The sequence below is a fragment of the Pan troglodytes genome, chromosome 6 (genome assembly GCF_028858775.2).
Source record: "Pan troglodytes isolate AG18354 chromosome 6, NHGRI_mPanTro3-v2.0_pri, whole genome shotgun sequence".
NCBI classification, from domain to species: domain Eukaryota; kingdom Metazoa; phylum Chordata; class Mammalia; order Primates; family Hominidae; genus Pan; species Pan troglodytes.
In genome coordinates this window covers 98,113,686-98,134,427 of record NC_072404.2, presented here as the reverse complement: position 1 = coordinate 98,134,427, position 20,742 = coordinate 98,113,686, and the positions used below count along the sequence as shown (strand labels likewise).

Sequence of the window (20,742 nt, the reverse complement as noted above, 5' to 3'; positions counted from 1 at the left end):
CTGCGGGACCCGCCTCTCCCACCTCCCGGCCTCAGCCGCCCAGCCCCCCGGTTCTTCTGCCCTATCTCTGAGCCAACTTTCCACTGTTTGGGAGTCACCTGGGAGGACTGGGGAGGCCGTGGTGGAGGAGATGGGCAGGAGGAGAGCGTTTTCTTTACTCTTTCGTTGCCTGCTGGCCTTCAGCTTTTCTTCAGCGCTCTGGCTGACGGCGGCGTTGGCAGAAGCAACAGCTCCCCAGCCGGTTGCAAGAATGAGCTGTGCAGCCACAAACAGGGCAGACAGATTAGATGCGCCGTGGTAGGGAACGCACGGACGAGGAAAGTTTTGGGCAGAAAACTTATATAAGGTATAGAAACGAGACATGCATACGTATATGTGCATATACATGCACGTACCCAGAGTTATGAAGATTCACTTACAAGCCTTTCTGTATCTTAGCGAGGCACATATTTTTGGTCTCTATAAGACCTCTGTGCTTTCAAAACCCCCAATAATCACCCCTCTCAGAAGTGGTTTTTAACGGACGTTATTTCGTTTACCGTAATTTAAGCCACCAGGGAGCGAGCTGCACTGAGAATAAAAAGACCTGGGCAGAAATGTGCTCTGAAAGGAGAAGATAGCCCTCCCAGGGTTTGGAGACACCCTGCACTCTCCTCCACCCCGCGGTTGCTTAATGCGGTTCTGCAATCCATCTCTGCCTCACCTCGCCTTGTCTGTGCCTGGGAGAAGGTAAAGGTTCACTTCCTCTCAGTCTGTTGCTTCAGCGCTGGAATTGAAAGGCTACCGCCAATGTGCTGAGAATTCTCCCCAGTGTTGTCCTCTCCTGTCTCCCACAATGCCCCATTCGCATCCCGGTTGACATTGACACAAAAGCAGAAACAGGTTAAAAGGAAAAAAAAAAAAAACTGTTAATTTAATTTTTCCTATTCAGGCAACTCATAAAATTCTTAAGCAAAAAAGGAACAAAAAAGAATCTAATTATAACTTTTGTAACTACCCAATAAAAGCTTGACTTTTTGTTTACATCATTACAATGGCTTAATATCCTTAATATTTTATTTAAAAAATACATAGATGTACTTCTCATTTTAAAGGTTTTATATAGTCTTTTAAAGTGTTTGCAAAGCTTCTGAGTATATAAGGTAAAAATGCCAATTCCTTGCAAATCTTCAGAATAAAAATTACTGAAACTGGGATAGTGCAATGTAAATCTTAGGAATTGTTTATTTTAAATAAATTGTTGGTAAGAACTTTTGAAATAAAAATAAATTTATAGAGCAGTGGCAGCAGATGCAACAGATCCATCTTCTCCTTTCTATTGATGTATTTAACACCACATCAATGGCATGTTTAACAACGTAGTGTTTGTTCAACTTACAGCTGTAAAGTGTTTCCTGAAGCTGAGAACAAGTAATATTAATTCATGTATAGACATTAGATATATTTTATACAAGGAAAACAATGTATTTGCAAATAGTAAAACTTCAAAAATAGGTGAAATATTGACCAAAAAATGAATAAAGTGGAATTTTTGAAGAAGATAGTGTGGCTCAGTTGATAGCTACTATTTTACTCTGGATAAATAAATGTAGGTAGCAAACAGCATTGAGGACCAAGGCATAAGCAACTTAGAATGGATTAGAAAGATGAATGACGTCATTTCTGTAAATAACAGCCCAAGGGTACTATGTCTTCTTCATTGAGCAAATATACTTCCTAATACCGCTTAATTATTTTTATGAATCAGCCATATTTTTATAAAATGGAAGGATGGATAAGAGTAATCAAAATATAAAATTCAAACACACTATTCTGTTTTATACCTTATTCAAAGTACTTGTTAGCTATCCTGACATTCTTGTTCATTAGACCATTATTCTGTGTCTATTTGAGTTTTTCCCAGAGGAAACAAAATAATCTACTTTTTATAGTAATGTTTCAAAGACTACTGTAATTTTGCTGAATTTCTTAAAAATTTTTAAATTTTGAAATATTTTTCCTTTAGAAATGGATAATACAGAATTTGTTCATTTGCCATATTTTAAGCATTAGGTTGTCCTTTTCTAATTTTTGCCATTCATCTTAAAATATTGAGGCAAAAAATTGGCACAATTGTCACATTTATCTAGTTTTAAGAATAATTCTAAAAACAAACAGAAAATGAAGGCAACTCCCTTCTTTTCCTTGCCAGATTGTGACTGATATCTATCAGTGTGGTGTCATCATATTTCACAACTCCCCATTTTTGCTAGCATATATTTTAAATGTGGCTCACCAAATGTAAATAAAAGAAAGATGTGTATATTTATTTACATAGTTGCTAAAGATATCAAGTTGCTCAGTTGTATTAACTTTTCTCTCTACTAAAAGAGATACTTTCTTTCCAACTCCAGTAATTAAAAATTTTCAGTGAAAAGTGAAAGAAAATTGGAAATATGTCTATGCTAAATGAGTTTTAGATATGAGTAAAATTCTATTACAGCAAACATTATGAAAAGCAAATATCATGTGCAATTTCACAAGGTCCATTTATTTAAAACAATATTTTATCTGTTGAGTCCTCATTCCATGGAAGAGGATGTGAATGGCAAAGTGCATGGACTTCAGCCTGTAACGAAGTTGATATTTCCATGTATTTCCAGATTCATAGCTGTGTCATAGATGACTGACACAGTGAGAAGTCCTCTCTTCTATTACCTTTATCAACATATCTTAAATACACCCCACACCTCTATATCCCCTGCCTCCACCTTAGTCCAAACCAGTATTATCTTCTGCTTGGGCCATTGTAATATCTGCCTAACCAGTCTTCCTGCCTTCAGTGTTGCCCCCATACACAATTATTCTTTATATCCAAAGGCCATAGTGATATTTATTTTAATATATTATATCCTAGTACATTGCTATTTAGCCATCCAATGATTTCATATCACACTCAGAATAAAATCCAAACTATACTCTGTTTTAAAAGTCCTGTTTGATCAAGTGCCTGTCTGCCTCCTTCTTCTGCCTTCCCCTGGGAAATCCCTGTGCTCCTCACAGTGTTCCTCAGGCACATGCAGCTTTTCACTGCAGAGTCTCTTTTCCAGCTCTTCTTTTTACTAGAAATCCTCCTATCTGCACGTCACAAGGGAAACATCTTCTTGTCCTTCAGGTCAGATATAAAGGTTGTCTCTTCAGAGAGGCCCTTCCTTCTGACCAATGAAGCTAATGGAGTTACTTAGAACCTGGAACTTTTTGTTGTTGTTGTTAAATAAATGAATAGACTTTACTTTTTAGAGCCGTTTTAGGTTTGCAGAAAAATTGAACGGAAAGTACAGAGAGATCCTATATCCCCTTACTGCCCCAGCAGACAGGTTTTTCTATTATTAACATCTTGCATTTATGTAGTACATTGTTACAATTGAAGACCCAATGTTGATATAATATTATGAACAAAAGTTCATGGTTTACATTAGAGTTCACTCTTTGTCTACAGGTTTTGACAAATGTATAACAACATGTATTAACCATTACAGTATCATACAGAATAGTTTCACAGCACTAATATTCCCTGTGCTCCATCTGTTCATCCTTCCCTGTCTCCCTCTGAATCCTTGGCAACCACTGATCTTTTTACTCTTTCCTTAATTTTACCTGTTCAAGAATGTTGTGTAGGTGGAATCATACAATAGTTAGCTCTGTCACACTGGCCTCTTTGATTCAGCAACAGACATTTAAGTTTCTTCCGTATCTTTTTAGTGGCTTGATTATCTCCTTAATTTTTGTTAATGAATAATATTCCACTATGTTAGGGGTTGAATTCTGCACCCCCCACCTAAAATGGCAAAGTCCTTATCACCTGTGAATGCTACCTTATTTGGAAATATGGTTTTTGCAGATGATCAAGTTGAAGTGATGTCATTGGGATGGACCCTAATCCAAAATGACTCTTGTCATTATCCAAAAAAAAAAAAAAAAAAAAAAGGTTTGGGAAGGATTTGAATGCAGAGACAGAGGCACAAGGAGAATGTCATGCGAAGATTGTAGTCCTTATGCCATGAGCCAATGCCATGAACCAAAGAATGCCAGAAGATTGCTAGCAAACCATCAGATGTTAGGAAAGAGACAAAGAACAAATTATCCTTCAGAAGAACCAACCCTGCCAATACCTTGATTTCAGACTTCTAGCCTCCAGAATTGTGTTACAATTAATTTCTGTTGTTTAAGGCACCCAATTTGTGATACTTTGTTACCGCATCCCTAAGAAACTAATGCACCACAGTTTATCTATTGACCTACTGATTAATATTTTGGTCACTTTGAAGTTATGGCAATTATAAATAGAGCTGCTATAAAACATTCATATGCTAGTTTTTGTGTGGACATAAGTTTTCAACTTATTTGGCTAAATGCTAAGAAATACAATTGCTGAATCTTAGGTTTAGTTTTGTAAAATATTGCCAAATTGTCTCCCAATGTGACTGTGCCATATTTCAATCCCACCAATAGTGGATGAGAGTTCCTTTTGTTCCATGTGCTCATCAACATTTATTGTTGTCAACGTTTTGGATTTTGACAATTTAAATGGATATGTAATAGCATTGCACTGTTGTTTTAATTCACAATTTCCTAATGACTTATGATGCTGAACATCTCAATATGCTTATTTGCCATCTATGTATCTTTTTTGCTGAATTATCTGTTCATGTCATTTGCCCATTTTTAATTAAGTTGTTTGTTTCACTGTTGTTAACTTTTAAGAGTTCTTATATTTTAGATACGAATCCTTTATCAGATATGTTTTGCAATTATTTTCTCCACGTCCATGGTTGATGTTTTCATTCTTTCAACTGTGTCTTTTGCAGAGCAGATATTTTTAATTTGAGTTCAACTTACCAATTTTCTCTTTCCTGAATCATGTTTTCAGTGCTCTATTTAAAAAGTCATTACCAGACCCAAGGCCAACTAGATTTTTCTCTGTATTTTCTTCTAGGGTCTTATGGTTTTGCCCTTAAAAGTAAAGGGCAAAGTCTATTACCCTTTTTGAGTTAAATTTTATAAATATGGAAAGTCTGTGTCTAGATTCTTTTTCAATTTTTTTCATGTTGATCCAGTACCATTTGCTGAAAAGACTATACTTTCTCCATTAAACTGCCTTTCCTCTTTTGTCCAAGATCAATTGACTGCATTTGTGTGAGCTATTTCTGGGCTGTATTCAATTCAATTGATCTATTTGTCTATTCTTTCACAAATATCATACTGTCTTGATTACTATAAAAACTTGTTTAGCAGCTTAAACTACTGTATATTTTAATATTTGCTTGTACATTTATGTATTGATTTATTATTTTTGAATTACAAGTCTATGAAAGCAGAGAATTTCTCTATTATGTCCACTTCTATGGTTCCAACACCTAAAGCAATATGGGGATATATATGTGTGTATATATACATATATGTATATATATGAACACACATATATAGGACAAATTCTGAAATTTAGGTTATGATATTTTTGTCTTTTTACATCTGCATCCTATGAAACATCTAATCAAATTCCACTGATTCTACTATTTAAACTCTATTTAAGCTAATTCCACTATTATTAAATTCTCACTTTCTCTATTTAAAGTCTCAACTTCTCCTCCCAGATATGATACTTTATATCCTGCCACTTGAAAAATGAATTATTGTAAAAACTATGCATTCAATTACATTAAAGTTTTTATTACTTGGAAGTCAGAGATTTGGCATTCTTAAGTATGTATCATCCAAAAGGGACCTTTTTTGTCCCTTAAATTATTGAATCTGTCAGGCAAAAAACTCTGGTAGGTACAGCTCATAAATTAAAAAAAGGGAGACCTTAGATCAGGCTCTCACACTAGGCACCAACAGGACTGGGCTGGTATTATGAACCTGTGAAGTAGGTTGGTGTAGGAAGCAACAGGGACCATAGTAGGCATCTCATGGGAGTAGCTACCATGCAGCCTAAGGTATATGAGATCTCAAGCAAAATGTTGCAGGATCCTCCTACTACTTTAAAAGAAATTAAAAATCCAGATTTTTCTATAAATCCTCCTAATATTTAAATACTGGTAACTAACAGAGTATCTTTTTTTTTATACTGTGGTTTTTCTTTTGATCACAAATGAAAAAGCAAACTGCACTGGGAAAACATACAGACAATATAGAGATACAATAAAGAATTTATGCCTTGAATATAAAGAACTTATATCTTGAATATAAAGAACTCCTACAAATCAATAACAAAGAAAAACATTAAAAAAGAAAAGAAGAACTTCAAAGGCACTTCACAAAAGAGGATATTGAAACTCTTAATATGAAGCATAAGAAAAGATGCTCAATATATTTTTTCATCAGAGAAATGCAAATTTAAAAAGCAATGACAAATCTCAACCCACCCTTCAGAATGATTAAAACTAAAAAGACCAAACTACAAAATGATGACCAGGATCTGGAATTATCTCACATTTCTGGTGGGAGTTTAAATTGGAAAAACATGCTGTATGATAGATCTCTTGAAGTTAGTCCTCCTATCTAAAACTCTGTATCCTTTGACCAACATCTCACCAACTGCCCACAACCACTACCACTCCAGCCTCTGGTCACCACTATTCTACTCTCTACTTTTATGAGATCAACATTTTTAGATTCCACATGTAAGTGACATCACGTGCTATTTGTCCTGTGCCTAGTTTATTTCCCTTAACATAATGTCTTCCAGATTTATCCATGTTGTCACAAATGACAGAATTTCCTTCTTTATTATGGCTGAATAATATTCCACTGTGTATGTATAACACATTTTCTTTATCCATTCATCCACTGACAGACACTTAAGTTGATTCAATTTCTTGGTTATTGTGAATAATGCAATAAACATGTGAGTGCAGTTATCTCTTTAACATACTGATTTTATTGCCTTTGGATGTATATACCCAGGACTGGGATTGCTGCATCATATGGTAGCTCTATTTTTAATTCTTTGAGGAATCTCCATGCTGTTTTCTATAGTGACTGTACTAATTTCCATTCTCGCCAACAGTGTACCTTTTCTTCACATCCTCCCCAACATTTGTTATCTTATGCCTTTTTTGTTAATAGTCATTCTAATAGGTGTAGGTGATATCTCACGGTGGTTTTAATTTGCATTTCCCTGATCATTAGTAAGGTAAAGCCTTTTTTTAATCTACCTGTTGATTATTTGTAAGTCTTCTTTTGAGAAATGTCTATTCAAGTACTTTGCCAATTTTTAATCAAGTTATTCGGGTTTTTTTCCTATTAAGTTGAATTCCTTATATATTTTGGATATTAAGTTTTTATCAGACATACGGTTTGCAAATATTTTTCTCATTCCATAGGTTGTCTCTTTACTTTTTAATTATTTCCTTTGCTGTTCAGAAGCATTTTAGTTTAATGTAATCTCATTTGCCCATTTACTTGTTGCCTGTGCTTTGGGGGTTATAGCCACAAAAATCATTCCCCATATCAGTGCCACAGAGCTTTTCCCTTATGTTTTCTTCTGGTAGTTTTATATTATAGTTTTGGGTCTTACATTTACTAATCTGATTTTTTCTATATAATATGACATAAGGATCTAATTTCAAATTTTAGTATTGACAAATGCTGAGAATGGGTTTTAAATATTCTTACCACAAAACTGATAACTGAGGTAATGCATATATTAATTAGCTCCTTTTAGCATTCCATAATGTATTTCTATTTGAAAATATTATGTTGTACACAACAAGTATATACAATTTTGTCAATTTAAATAAAATAAAATTAAGAATGAAATGTTAAAAATAAACTGAAATCTTCCTGGTCCTCTTTTCTCAATAAATTAATTGCTGTTATAGAAAAAATACTTAAGTTGGAAAAACTCATTTGAGAAACTGCTTGGCAATATCTAGTAAAGCTAAACTTATATTATCTATTCCATGACCAGCAATCCTTTTCCTAGAAAAACAGTAAACATAAATGAGTGTTTATACCCACTAAAGGCACACATAGGAATATTTATAGCTGCTTTATTCCCAATAGCCAAAATTTGGAACAATGCAAGTGTCCATGATCAAAAGAGGGGAAAAATAAAATGTAATATATCAATCAAGGGAATATTACACAGCAATATAAAATAAAACTTGCTTGCAATGTTCATATCTTAACACATATTAATATCATAGACATAAAAATAAGCAAAAGAATTGAGACACAAATGGCTACAAACTGTCATTTCATTTACATACAATTCAAGAACAGACAAAAATAATTTATGTTGATGGATGTTGGGATAGCTGTTATTTCTTGGGTGAGGTATATTGACTAGGAAGAGATAGGGTTATACTGACTAGGAAGATACAAGAGAGTGTTCTTGAATGCTGTCAACGCTCTGTATGTTTATCTTGGGTGTGTGTGTGTGTGTCTGTATAAAAACTCTTTGAGAGGTACACTGAAGAGTCAATGAGATAGCAAGACCCATCCAACAGAATGGCTACAATTAAAGAGACTAAGAGTACTAAGTGTTGGCAAGGATGAAAAATAATTTAAACTTTCATATAGCATGTACTGAGATTAGTGCAAGTATTCCAGAAAACTGTTGACAACATCTCCTAGAGCTGAATACTCACATACCCTATGACCCAGCAATTCCATGCCATGTGTGCATGCAGGTGATCACCAAAATACACATATAAGAATGTTTATTGAAGAAGTATTCATAGAAACCTCAAAATGGAAACAATCCAAATGTTCCTCAACCATAGCATGGATAGAAACTGTGGTATATTCATATAGTAAAATATCAGATAACAATAAAAGCAAGTAACTGCTACACAAAAGAAAATGAATGAATTTCATGGACATCAAGTTGAACAAAAGAAACAAGGCACAAAGAAGTAACAATATGCTTAGAGTCATTCAAGCTGAGAATAGAGTTCATGTCCCACTACCTGATTCTCTGGTGTTTGTTTTGTTTTATTTCCTCATGACCAATCTAAGTTTATGTATTTATTTATGCCATCTCTTGCCACAAGCAAAGAGATGGAAGATCAGTACAGATACTACTTAACTTACAATGGGGTTATGGCCTGAGAAACTCATCCTAAATTGAAAATATTGTAAGTCAAAAATGCATGCAACACACCTGACTTACCAGACATTATAGCCTAGTCTGGCCTACCTTACATGTGCTCGGAACACTTTCATTAGCCTAGAGTTGAGCAAAATCATCTAATATGATGCCTATTTTATAATAAAGTATTGGCTATATCATGTAATTTATTGAATACTGTTCTGAAAACAAAGACCAGAATAAGTGTATGAATGTTCAAAGCACAGTTTCTACTTAATGGTATCACTTTCATAATATTATACATTTGAAAGTAAAAAGATTTTAAGTCAAACCATCCTAACTGGGGGACCATCTGTATACTGGTCACCACTTGATACAAGTAAAGAAAATGGGCACAAGGTCCCATACACTTTTCTAGCCCATATAGAAAGTCGTGGTCCAAATCAATGCTATCCCCTTTACAGCCAATCAGAAGCAGATTCATATAAGGGTTATGGAATAGAATTTGGTTACAGTTTCACCAGGGAAAGAGCCTAGATCTGATGCAGAGATAGGGTAGGTAATGTTCCTGGATCTCAGTGTTCTTCACAGGGCTGCTTCAGGAAAGTATTAAGCATGCTCACTTTCCCCTAGGAAAGTGCAACAAATAGGTGAGGCCCTTCCACATGTAAGCTGAGCCCTCTTCCCCGGGGTACTACTGGACATAGATCTCCTCAGCTGTAGCTGGGACCAAGCCAGCAAGCCAGAAATTCAGGACCCAGCCACTGCCATTCTTGACCTGGACTACACAGCACTGGAAACCAAAATAGTTCAGTGTTTTAAAAGTTTTGTCAGATGTATCTATAAAAGAGACTACAATATGAAAAGCTATGAAAATTTTAAAATAACTTAATTGAACAAAATACTTTTTTGAGAAAGTCTTCAGAAACTACATATTTTAATCTAGTTTTTGTTTTTCCCTGACAGTTCTAAATTCTTTCACTCTAGGCTGCCTTATTAGCTTACTGATTGCACTCTTTCTTCATAGCGACCATTTTTCATTTTTGATAGATCTGTTCTGTTTTACCCTAATATTTAACTGAACAGAGGTTTAAAACTTTGAAATAAGAAAAAACAATGTTTTGCAATTGCCTAATGTCTAACTCAGTTTAGGTTCCAAATAGAACTAAGAAAGGAAGGAAGGAGAGAAAGAAAGAAGGGAGAGAGGGAGGGACCGAGAAAAAGAGAAGGCATTTTTAGCAGCAATTTGAAAATCCTTAAGATAATGATGTGTACTCCTGAAATGAACCCAACAGGATTAAAAAGTGGAGTGAGAGTGCCTGTAGAGTCCTGAGGTCCCTAAGCAAAAGAGGGACCTGTAGAGTCCTGAGGTCCCTATGCAATATTTTTAGTACTGCCCCCTAGCAAATCAAGTAACAAAGACAGGGATGATGATTTAATCAAAGTCAAGAAAAGAATTTAGGATGAGGTTTTCTCAGACTTAGTTTCAATTACTTATTTTGCAAAAGCATATCAGTTAAGTCAGACAGTAAAGTTGTACAGTGATAGCTGAGAACACATGGCAAATGATAAGAAACAAAACTGATTTCATGAGTTTATATGCCTTGAAATTTAAAAAGAAAAGTTTCAGTTCAATGATTTGGATTCATTAAGCCTACATCATCGAGAAGCCATTGATCCTGACTGATGTTTCTCTGAGTCATCAAGAGAAAGACACTGCCTTTCCAAAATAATTCATGGATTCACAACCAAGCAAATAAGACCTATCTATAAATCTCCAATAGTAGAGCACCCAATCCCATTCCACATGCCTCCCTCTCCTCAAAGAAGAATTCCATAAGCACAGGAGGTAGAGAAAGACTTCAGATGACAGAATGATAAAGAAGGAAAAACAGGAGTCCCTGCTGTTTACACAGCACTTATGTGTTCTCATTTCACCGTTTGCAAAGTTATGGTGCCAGCTTGACAAAACCATGGAGAGAGAATAGGGCCCAGCTCCCAGCAAATGCCAAGCAATGTGATCACCACCGTGTCTGCTGGCTCAGAGAATCCCAGTGAAGTCTGGAAGGATGGCGGTATCATTCACTGCGGCTTGGACCCTCTTCTACTTTTCCTGGACCCTTCCCATGTCATACTCAAGGGAAGGAACCATTCATTTAAAGACAAAGTGTATATTCCAAATTTACAATTTCTGATTTCCAGATGCCACACTTATTTTAAAACACAACCTAATTGAATATACTTCTCACATTTAAAATAAATTTCAGTACACTGGGGCTATTATACAATCTGTTCTTATTACCTTGAAGATAATACAAGGCTTATAGGTTCTTAAGACGAGCAGACAGAAAATTTTCTTTTTTGTCTTTCCCTCAATTCCACACACCACATTGGAGAAAAAGAAAATATACCTACCTTCATCAAGCTTAACATCCTCTTCAGGAAAAATCACAAGTATAGATATTTTTTATTAAATTAGAGACATGTGAACCAAAGGTAATGCATAATTCTGGGTTGGATCCTAGAGGTTTTTTAAATCAATAAAAAATATTTGGGGACAATTGGAGAAATTTGAATTGAAATAATATTAGGTATATTTTATCAATTTTAAATATTTTGGATGGCACTGAGGTCATGCAGGAGAATTTTCTTAGGAGATGCAAGCTGAAATATTTTGGAGTGAAATGTCAAAATACTTGTAATTTACTTTCAAAAGAATCCGAAGAAAAATGTGTCTATGTGTGTGAGAGAGAGACAAAGCAAATGGTGTAAATGTTAATAATCACTGAATCCAGGTGAAGGGGATAAAAGTACTTACTATGTTATACATACTTTTTTGTCAGTGGAAGAAAACATGAGGCCACGTAATGCAGCTTGCAGTTGCAACAGCATTTACAACATTATCTTATTAATACATTTTCTAAGAGGAAGAAAAGTGCAAGAGTTGTAGCCTAAAACCAAAAGTCATGTGATCAGAAAAATAAAACAATTCACACATGCCAGTATGCCCCTAAATGAGTTCTCTTTCTGAACTTTAAGGAAAAGAAAGTATACATAAAAAAAAAAACAAGAAGAAAACCCCCCAAATATCAGAGGACTGCAGTCTTTTGCTTAAAGGGAATTGTAACACAAGAGGGTCTCGGAAATAGTATTTGGTTACAGACAGGATGAGCTATATAATTTTAGGAGCCCAATGCAAAATGAAAAGGAGGTTTTTTTAATTAAAATATTATTAAGAATTTCAAGAAAGTAATAGCAGAACATTAAAGTGTGGGTCCCTTCAGAGTGTGGATTCCTGGGCAACCACATTGGTGGCATGCCCATAAAGCCCACCCTTATTACAAGTAAAAATACTGAATATGCCACAGTTCTCTTCTTATAATTATAAAAAATCCATAGCCACTCAGCCAAAATAAAGGCTGTATTAAACCACTGTACATGTGTCAAGAACCAAAGTTGAAATAAATGAGCTTTATAATACATTCATTCAATATATAAGTTCTATAATTTTAGCAATATTATTTTGAGTTAATAGCATTTATTATACTATCTTTTGTATTCTAAATATAAACTCATATATTAACTATTCATATCACATGACCCAAGGCTTTTATATTTTTTACTATACGGGAGACTTATAAAAACATTTATGCTGTCAGCCACATAAAACTTTATGTGTGAGTTGTAAAATGGATTTGATTTTCTCAAAAGCATTCACCCTTTCAAAGTAAAGAAACTGAGATTGTAATCTAGCAATTTAATAACAACATAACATGAATTTTTACTACGTTTAGTTTTACATCTTCAATTACTCATAGATGAACTGATTTGTAATGTTTGCATTTGTCTTGTCAAATTGTCTTGAACTGGTAATTTGCCCCATGACCTTGTGCAGTTTCTAGAAAGAAGTGGAACGTTAAGCCTTTGTCCTAGAAAACTCAAGACTGGGGTAAACAAATCAAACTAACAAACACTGGCTAATAAGTTTATCTTATTACGAGTTCACATAGTTGTTTAATGTCACAAAATCGCATTGAATCATTTTTTAATGTTGAAATGCTTACCCTGTGAAGTGTTATTTTATGAGGATAATTTTTCATCTCCTTCTACCTGGTAAAACTATTTCCTTAGTTATCATTAATCATGCTTCATGCAAATCAACTACACAGGCAAATCGCCAACACAAAAAATATCCCATGAAAATTTAAATCTTTTTTTTTTTGCAAAATTCTTTCATTATGAATTAGATCATATTGGTTATAAGTCACAATATCTAATTAACTTCCAGATATAAATGTAGTTCCATTCCTCCAAAACAAAGCTGTATTTCCTGACTTCTTGCAATATAGAACATTTCCCTTTAACTCCTGAGCTTTGTAAGATATTTTATCTATTGTTGTAGGTTGCTAGACTCCCATGTTAAAAGAATGGCAGAATATAAAACCCATACAATTTTCAGGGATGATAGCCTGACATCCGGTAATATTTCAAGTAAGCCAAAATTCCTACAAAATACCTGTATATTCGAATTTAAAAACAAAAAAAGCCCCTAATATAGTACAGTAATATTAATTTTCATTTTATATTAACCAATAAATAATCACATATTTCTTAGTTCCCATTTGAAAACACCTGTTTTAGTATGAAAATACTCCTTGGATATTTTCTGATTCTTCTATAATGCAAATATTGACTATTGACTAATATATTTTAAAGGTACTCTCACATAAGTTGCTCTGTGGGGTTGGCACACTACCCATTAAAATAGTCCTTAATTATTTTCTTGCCAATTCACAAAACTTTTTAAAATGCAAAAAAAAAGAAATATTATTTTTTAAATGTTTAATATCATAACTGTGAGGTGGGGCTGCCAACTCTGCCAGATATCAAGTCACATTTTAAAACAGTGATAATCAAAACAGCATTAGAACAAAAATAAGTGGGATGATAAATAGAACATAGTGAAAATGCCTGAACAAAACTATAGAAAATTTTTTAGACATAGGCAACATAAAGTAACAGAGAAGAACTACTAATAAATAAAGATTATTAATTAGCAATCTGTGGAAATTGACCTTATATCAATCTAAATTCCTTATAGACTACTAAATTGAGTAAAAACAAATCATAGGAAATTCAAATAGATAAAGATCACTAGAGGGATGATCTATCTGCAATAAAAACACAATTTATTCAAATTAAGCCTCCCAAAAATAAGTAGACAAAAATAAATTACATTAAATGAGTTTAAAGCTATGTAGGAACTTATATAAACTTCAATTCTGAGACAGAAGCAATGCAATTAAACTAATCTTATGGTGGAATTCTATTACTTTTATATTAAAAATACTGATGTTAATATCAAAATACAACAATGATAATGAACTTGGGGTAAAACCGGTTTACTCTTATACTCTGATGAAACTGTCTTCATATAACCCTTATAAAAGGCAAACTGCAATCTGTATGAAGACTAGATTTATTTCCACAATTTCTCTGAATACCCACATTTCTGGGAAATTTATGTAACCGAATAATTTAGCTGCAGAGAAATCAATATGTATAAACATAACAATAAAAAAATTAGAAATATATACAAGGTTTAATGATGGAAGAATGCTTAAATTAATAATTTTGCATCCATTATAGCATTAACATTATTTGCATCCATTGTAGCCTTAACAATCTCACTTAACACTTTTTAGGAAAATTGGCAACATGATAAAATAAGAGAATCTCTAGAAAGTGTTGTCAGACATTCTCTAATAAATATTAAAATTGATAACATTTGATTCTAAGACTGTCATCATAATCTTGGTTAAGAAGCAGTAGGGATTATCATCTGTGCTTAGGCTTTGAGAAATGTCATTTAACAATATGTTTCAAAACTTATAAAAACAAGTGTATTCATTCATAGAAGAGGTTGCAGTACTTTTTAAAAGACCACAAAATATGTAATAATTCAAAAACAATAGAAGTTTATTTTTTAGTCAACTAGTTCCTGAAATGGGGTTATAGCCAAAACTAAATAAATGTAGATACAGCTACAGATACAGATTCATACAAACATGAAGATATAATTAAATTCAAAAATACAGAGGCTGGGTACAGTGGCTCACGCCTGTAATCCCAGTACTTTGGGAGGCCAAGGCAGGTGGATCACAAGGTCAGGAGATTGAGACCATCCTGGCCAACATGGTGAAACCCCGTCTCTACTAAAAATACAAAAATTAGCTGGGTGTGGGGGCGCATGCCTGTAATACCAGCTACTCAAGAGGCTGAAGCAAGAGAATCACTTGAACCCAGGAGAGGGAGCCTTCAGTGAGCTGAGATCGCTCCACTGCACTCCAGGCTGGCCACAGAGCGAGACTCCGTCTCAAAAAACAAAACAAAACAAAAAAAACAGATGTATGTGTCTCCAGATTGGTTTTCTTTTTTAAAAGAATTTCAGGTGATTCATTTTTCTTTTAGTTTATTTGTATTTTCTACAATGACTAATACTTTCTTAAATCATTAAGATTAAAAAATTAAAAAGTGGTAAATTAAAACATACATCAAAACATTGAAAAAACTTATTTAATATGCTAAGATTAAACACAATCTGCAGTTGTTAAGTACATCATGATTACAAGTATGTATTTATACATTCACATGCATATATACACACATATACACAAAGATTATAAAGGCATTTGTATAAATATGTAGTTGTGTTAAGTTTTTGATATTACAATTACTGTTCCGTCTTTTAAAATGTTAGGTCATTTTAACAATTTTTAAAGAGAAATCTTTAAAATGAGAAGAAAAGCATTCTTTTAAATCTAACTGTAATTTGCTCTAAGAACTGGGCTGCAGAATTATTCTGAGAGACAGACATACTGTTTTTATTTTTAAATTAAATCAAAAAATTATTTGATTGATTGTCTCTGTTAAAGCTGAGAAAACTGGAGTCTGTTTAGACTATGTCGTGCATTGAATGATGGCTCCCCAAAAGATATGCCTAAATCCTAATTCCCAGAACCCGTGAAGGTGACCTTACTTGGATAAGGGATCTTTGTAGATGTAATTAGATTAGGGGTCTTGGCATGAGATCATCCTGAATTACCTGAGTGGGCCCTGAATGCAACGAAGTGTCCTTGTAAGAGAAAGGAGAAGACATGTGGAAGAAGAGCCACATGAACACGGAAGCGGAAATCAGTGATGCAGCCACAAGCCAGGGAGAATCAAAGAACGCCTGGAGCCACAAGAAGCTGGAGGGAGGCAGAAAAATGAATCTTCTCTAGAGCCTCTGAAAAGAGCATGGTCTTCCTGACACCTTGATTTCAGATTTCTGGCCTCCAAAACTGAGAAAAATAAATTTCTGTTGCTTTAAGCCACCCAGTTTGTAGTAAGTTGTTAAGGAAGCCATGGGAAACTAACACACAATGGTTATACAAAATGAAATAAATTATTCTCCATAATGAAGTATTAAGAATATAAAATATTTTCCTGGTCACTGAAGAACATGCTTTGGGGTCCCTGAATGGGGAGGAGAGGTGTGGGAAACAGTCACCAGGAAAAAAATAACCTAGCACAAATTGGCAAGCAGGACTAAGGAGGGTCTGACCAAGAAGCTCTAAACTAAATAACTTAGTTTTACTTGTACATTTTCTCCCTGTGCTGTTCTGAGCTTACGCTCCATCTTTTATCCCCCATTCTTCAGTAAAAGTTTATTCTTAAAAGAATAGTGCTTTAGAGATTGAATAACCAGCATCTGTGTTTCATGCCAGGGATGAGAGGAGAAAGCAATGTTGAAAAGGCTAGAAACAGAGAAGGAGAGCGGAATTCAGCGGCACCATGAAAATAGCAATGAGCAGTGAGCAGAATCAAACCTGTTAAAGGATTTGGAGGAGGCAGGGGATGGGGCTTCAACAAATGCATTTGGATAATTAGAGAAGTGAGACTCCAAAGACTACTGAACTTGGCCACACACAAGCAATAGAGGTTTGGATTAAATTACAGGAGAGGTCAATTTTAGCCAAAGTAAAATGTTAAGTTCCTTTTAAAATCAGCTATGTAGGGCTATATCTCTGACCTTTTGTTTTCTCTTCTTCCTCCATCTCTTCCGTGTCACGATGTGGATTTTTCTTACCAGGCTGTAAGATAGGAATAGCCAGGTTAAATTAAGTAGAGTAAACACCAAGAACTTGCTACCCCACCCCAGGGTTGTTAATGTGAACAAACTATTAAAACAGAGATCATGAGGACTCAAAGTGAGAAAAAACAATTAACACAACAATCTTTAAAACATCAGAGAGGTTTGTCTTTTTGTGCCTGGCTAATTTCACTTAACATAATGACCTCCAGTTTCATCCATGTTGTTGTAAATGACTTAAGGATAGTTATCAGAGGCAGGAAAGGGTAGTGGAGAGCTGAGGGGGAAGTGGGGATGGTTAATGGGTATAAAAAAATAGAATGAATGAATAAGGCCTAGTATTTGATAGCATAACAGGATGACTACAGTCGATAATAATTTAATTGTGCATTTTAAAATAAATAAAAGAGTCTAATTATATTGTTTTTAACACAAAGGATAAATGCTTTAGGAGATGAATACCCCATTTACCCTGATGTGATTATTACTCATTGCATGCCTGTATCAAAACATCTCATGTACCTCATAAATATGTACACGTACTATGTAACCACAAAAATTAAAACTAAAGTATTATAAAATTAAAAAATATCAACAAGGGTGAACAAAAGGAGAGTGGTGCAAGCGAGAAAGGAAGACAAGCCGGTGAAAAATGGTCAGAGGGGTGAAAAGATAGGAAGATAAAAGAATAAAATAGTGATGAGTATGTTTCAAGCAAATAAATAATGAGGTAAGAAGAAGATGAAAGAAATGGGGAAAGAATTTAGCAGGAAAGGGAAGTAGAAAAAGCTTTGAATGCAGAACACAATATCACCATAACAAATCAGATTATATTAAACATGAGTGCTTTTAAAGCATATATAAAATCATTTCAACTTTCTGACTTTAATGAGAGGATAGTATAATCAATTTAAATTTTAATTTAAATGACACTTTCCAAAGATCATAAAATTTTAGAGTCAACAAAGATTTATTACACTTTGGGAGAAGTTAGAAATTTGGAAATGCATTAATTCTCTTATGACATTTGGAGTAGTTACAAAGCCAGTTGTTTGGTAAATAACTCCATGACCTAAAAGAGCTCATTTATTTTTCAAAGTGAATATTCACTCTAAGGGAGCATCTTTCATAAAAGGAAGCTCCAGTTCAGGTTTTAGGAAGAAAGGCTAATGATGAAACAGCACTTTAGTGCTTCTATTTTGAATAAATTATTAGCCTTTCCAGTTCCAACATTAATTTTGTTATTTATGTGAATTAATATAAACTCTGAAGAAAAACTATCTAATGTTATTAATTCAAAAAATGTGGCTTTGGAAAACTTATAGTCTTCCATTTTAGTTTTATAGGAAAGAAGTTCTCAAAAAGATGAAATGTGAAGGTGATGAATATGTAATAATGTTTTCATACACTTGCCAATTTAATATGTTTGCATAAATATTTAATACATCAATCATTTCAAGAAGAACATGTTCTGCATTTCAATGTGTCTTTTCTTTTTCATTAGACTGGCCTATTTCTAAAGTCCCCAGAGAAAATTGTATTATTTGGTGGACATTTCCAAAACAGGGATCAAACCTCCTTATTTTGTGAGCGCATAAGAAAATGTAATTTTTATTTGGACTCCATGCAGTCTCATTATTATACATATGTGTACATGATTTGTAAGAGTAAAATCTGCTTTAGTTGATTTGGCATTATATAAAATTATGAAAAACATAATTTGAATCAAATATTAAGAGTGAAGCAAGTGTGTTGAAAGTACCTTAAATTTCAATCAAAGAAGAAATGTTTGTGGCTAATTCCTCACATTACAACTTTGTCCAGGTTTGAGGTACTTGCATAAAATATGTAAACTTTTATCTTGAAATTTAATTTAACTCTATTAAATTGTTCTCATTTTAAGGTTCTATTCAGCTAAACACAATTCTTTATTAAACTGCTCTCCCTAAATCTCATTCAAATTTAACTACTTTTCCAATATACCTTCTCAAGTCATAAATATGCCTGACTACTCCACACATAGTTCCTCTCAATGACACCTTGAATCTGTTAGTTGATTTCTTTTTCTTTTCTTTCTTTTTTTTTGGAGGGGGCGGTGGGGACAGAGTCTTGTTTTGTCTCCCACGCTGGCATACAGTGGCGTGATCTTAGCTCACTGCAGCCTCAAACTCCTGGGCTCAAGCAATCCTCCCAACCCAGCTTTCTGAGTATCTGGGACTATGGGTGTGCACCAACAGACTCAGCTAACTTTTAAAATTTTTGTGAAGGGGAGGTCTTGCTATGTTTCTCAGGCTGGTCTCAAACTCGCGGCCTCAAGCGATCCTCCTGCCTGGGCCTTCCAGTTTCTTTCTTTACACGTGCTCTTTGAGGTGATATTTTACATATATGTACTTGCTGCATTAGAAAAACCATCTAATTTATCTCTGATGTTACTATTCTTGTCTCATGTTTCTATATACGTCTTTTACTGGTGTACATGTTTTGAAACAATATTCAAAATTTTTATAAAACAAAACTGCTGACCAGGAATCAACTACTGAGGATCTGCCTAGGACTTACCAAGCTTATGAGGCAGTAGTCTTTCAGCTTTCAACTTTCCTGCAAGTTCTCAAGGTCTAGCAAGACATAGTCGACCTTCCCAGGACTCTGCACAAGCAGGTTAGCATGACTTTTCTCCAGCAGGGAAATCACAAGTACACAAAGGCTAATCACCTCTAAGAGTGGCAGAGAATACATGCTATCTCTTTAGACAGACAAATGATTGGGAGTTGAAGAGTTGATAAACACTCAGGCTGTCATTCTCTTCAGAGTCCCCTAGCAAAAGTTTTAAGTTAGTAGTTGTAAAATTTCAAGACATGAGCACTACAGGTGTAGAACATAAGCTCCTCTGGGGATGAAGATTTTTGTCTAGTTTACTATTCCTCTGTGGTTAGAAAAACGGTCCTCATGCATGCTAAGTGTTCAATAGTTAATTGTAAAATAAATGAATCAGAGGAGGACAATAATTTTAAAAGGAAAAAAAGTGACCAGTTTTTTTAATGTTCCATTTACATGATTGAATAACGAAATGAATTGTTCAATGGGTGAAGCACATCAGGATTGGACAGGCCTAACCCCAGAGCACATTTGGCAAAATTATGGGGACTTGCTCTTCTCTGAGAATATGCTACCAAACAACAATCTTCTATTACCTTATACTCTGACAGCCTTGGTTTTCTATCACAGTAGTCAACAAACATTTCAGTGTGAAAATAGAAGAAAACACAATATATGGAGTTTTCTCAAAAAAATTAGTAGAATTACCACTACCATATGATCTAGCATCACACTTCTGAATATCCATCCAAAAGAATTGAAATCATGATCTTAAAGAGACATCTGAAGCCGCACCAATATTCACAACAGCCAAGATATAGAAACAACCCCAATGTCCATAAACAGATGAATGGATAATTGTATTCTCAACTTCTGTTTTAGATTCAGGGATACATGTGCAGGCTTGTTATGTAGGTATATTGTGTGATGCTGAGGG

At 34.3% G+C, this 20,742-nt stretch overlaps 1 long non-coding RNA gene across 1 annotated transcript in view; it reads right to left on the bottom strand.

Annotated features, from left to right (window-relative positions):
- Nucleotides 1-736: 736 nt before the first annotated feature.
- The window catches only part of LOC134810463 (uncharacterized), a 76,921-nt gene continuing 56,915 nt past the window's right edge, over nt 737-20,742 (bottom strand). The window contains exons 3-4 of the long non-coding RNA XR_010158574.1: nt 17,151-17,211; nt 737-823 (exon numbers count right to left, since the gene is read on the bottom strand). This is a non-coding gene — a long non-coding RNA (uncharacterized LOC134810463). The remainder of the gene's footprint in view (nt 824-17,150; nt 17,212-20,742) is intronic.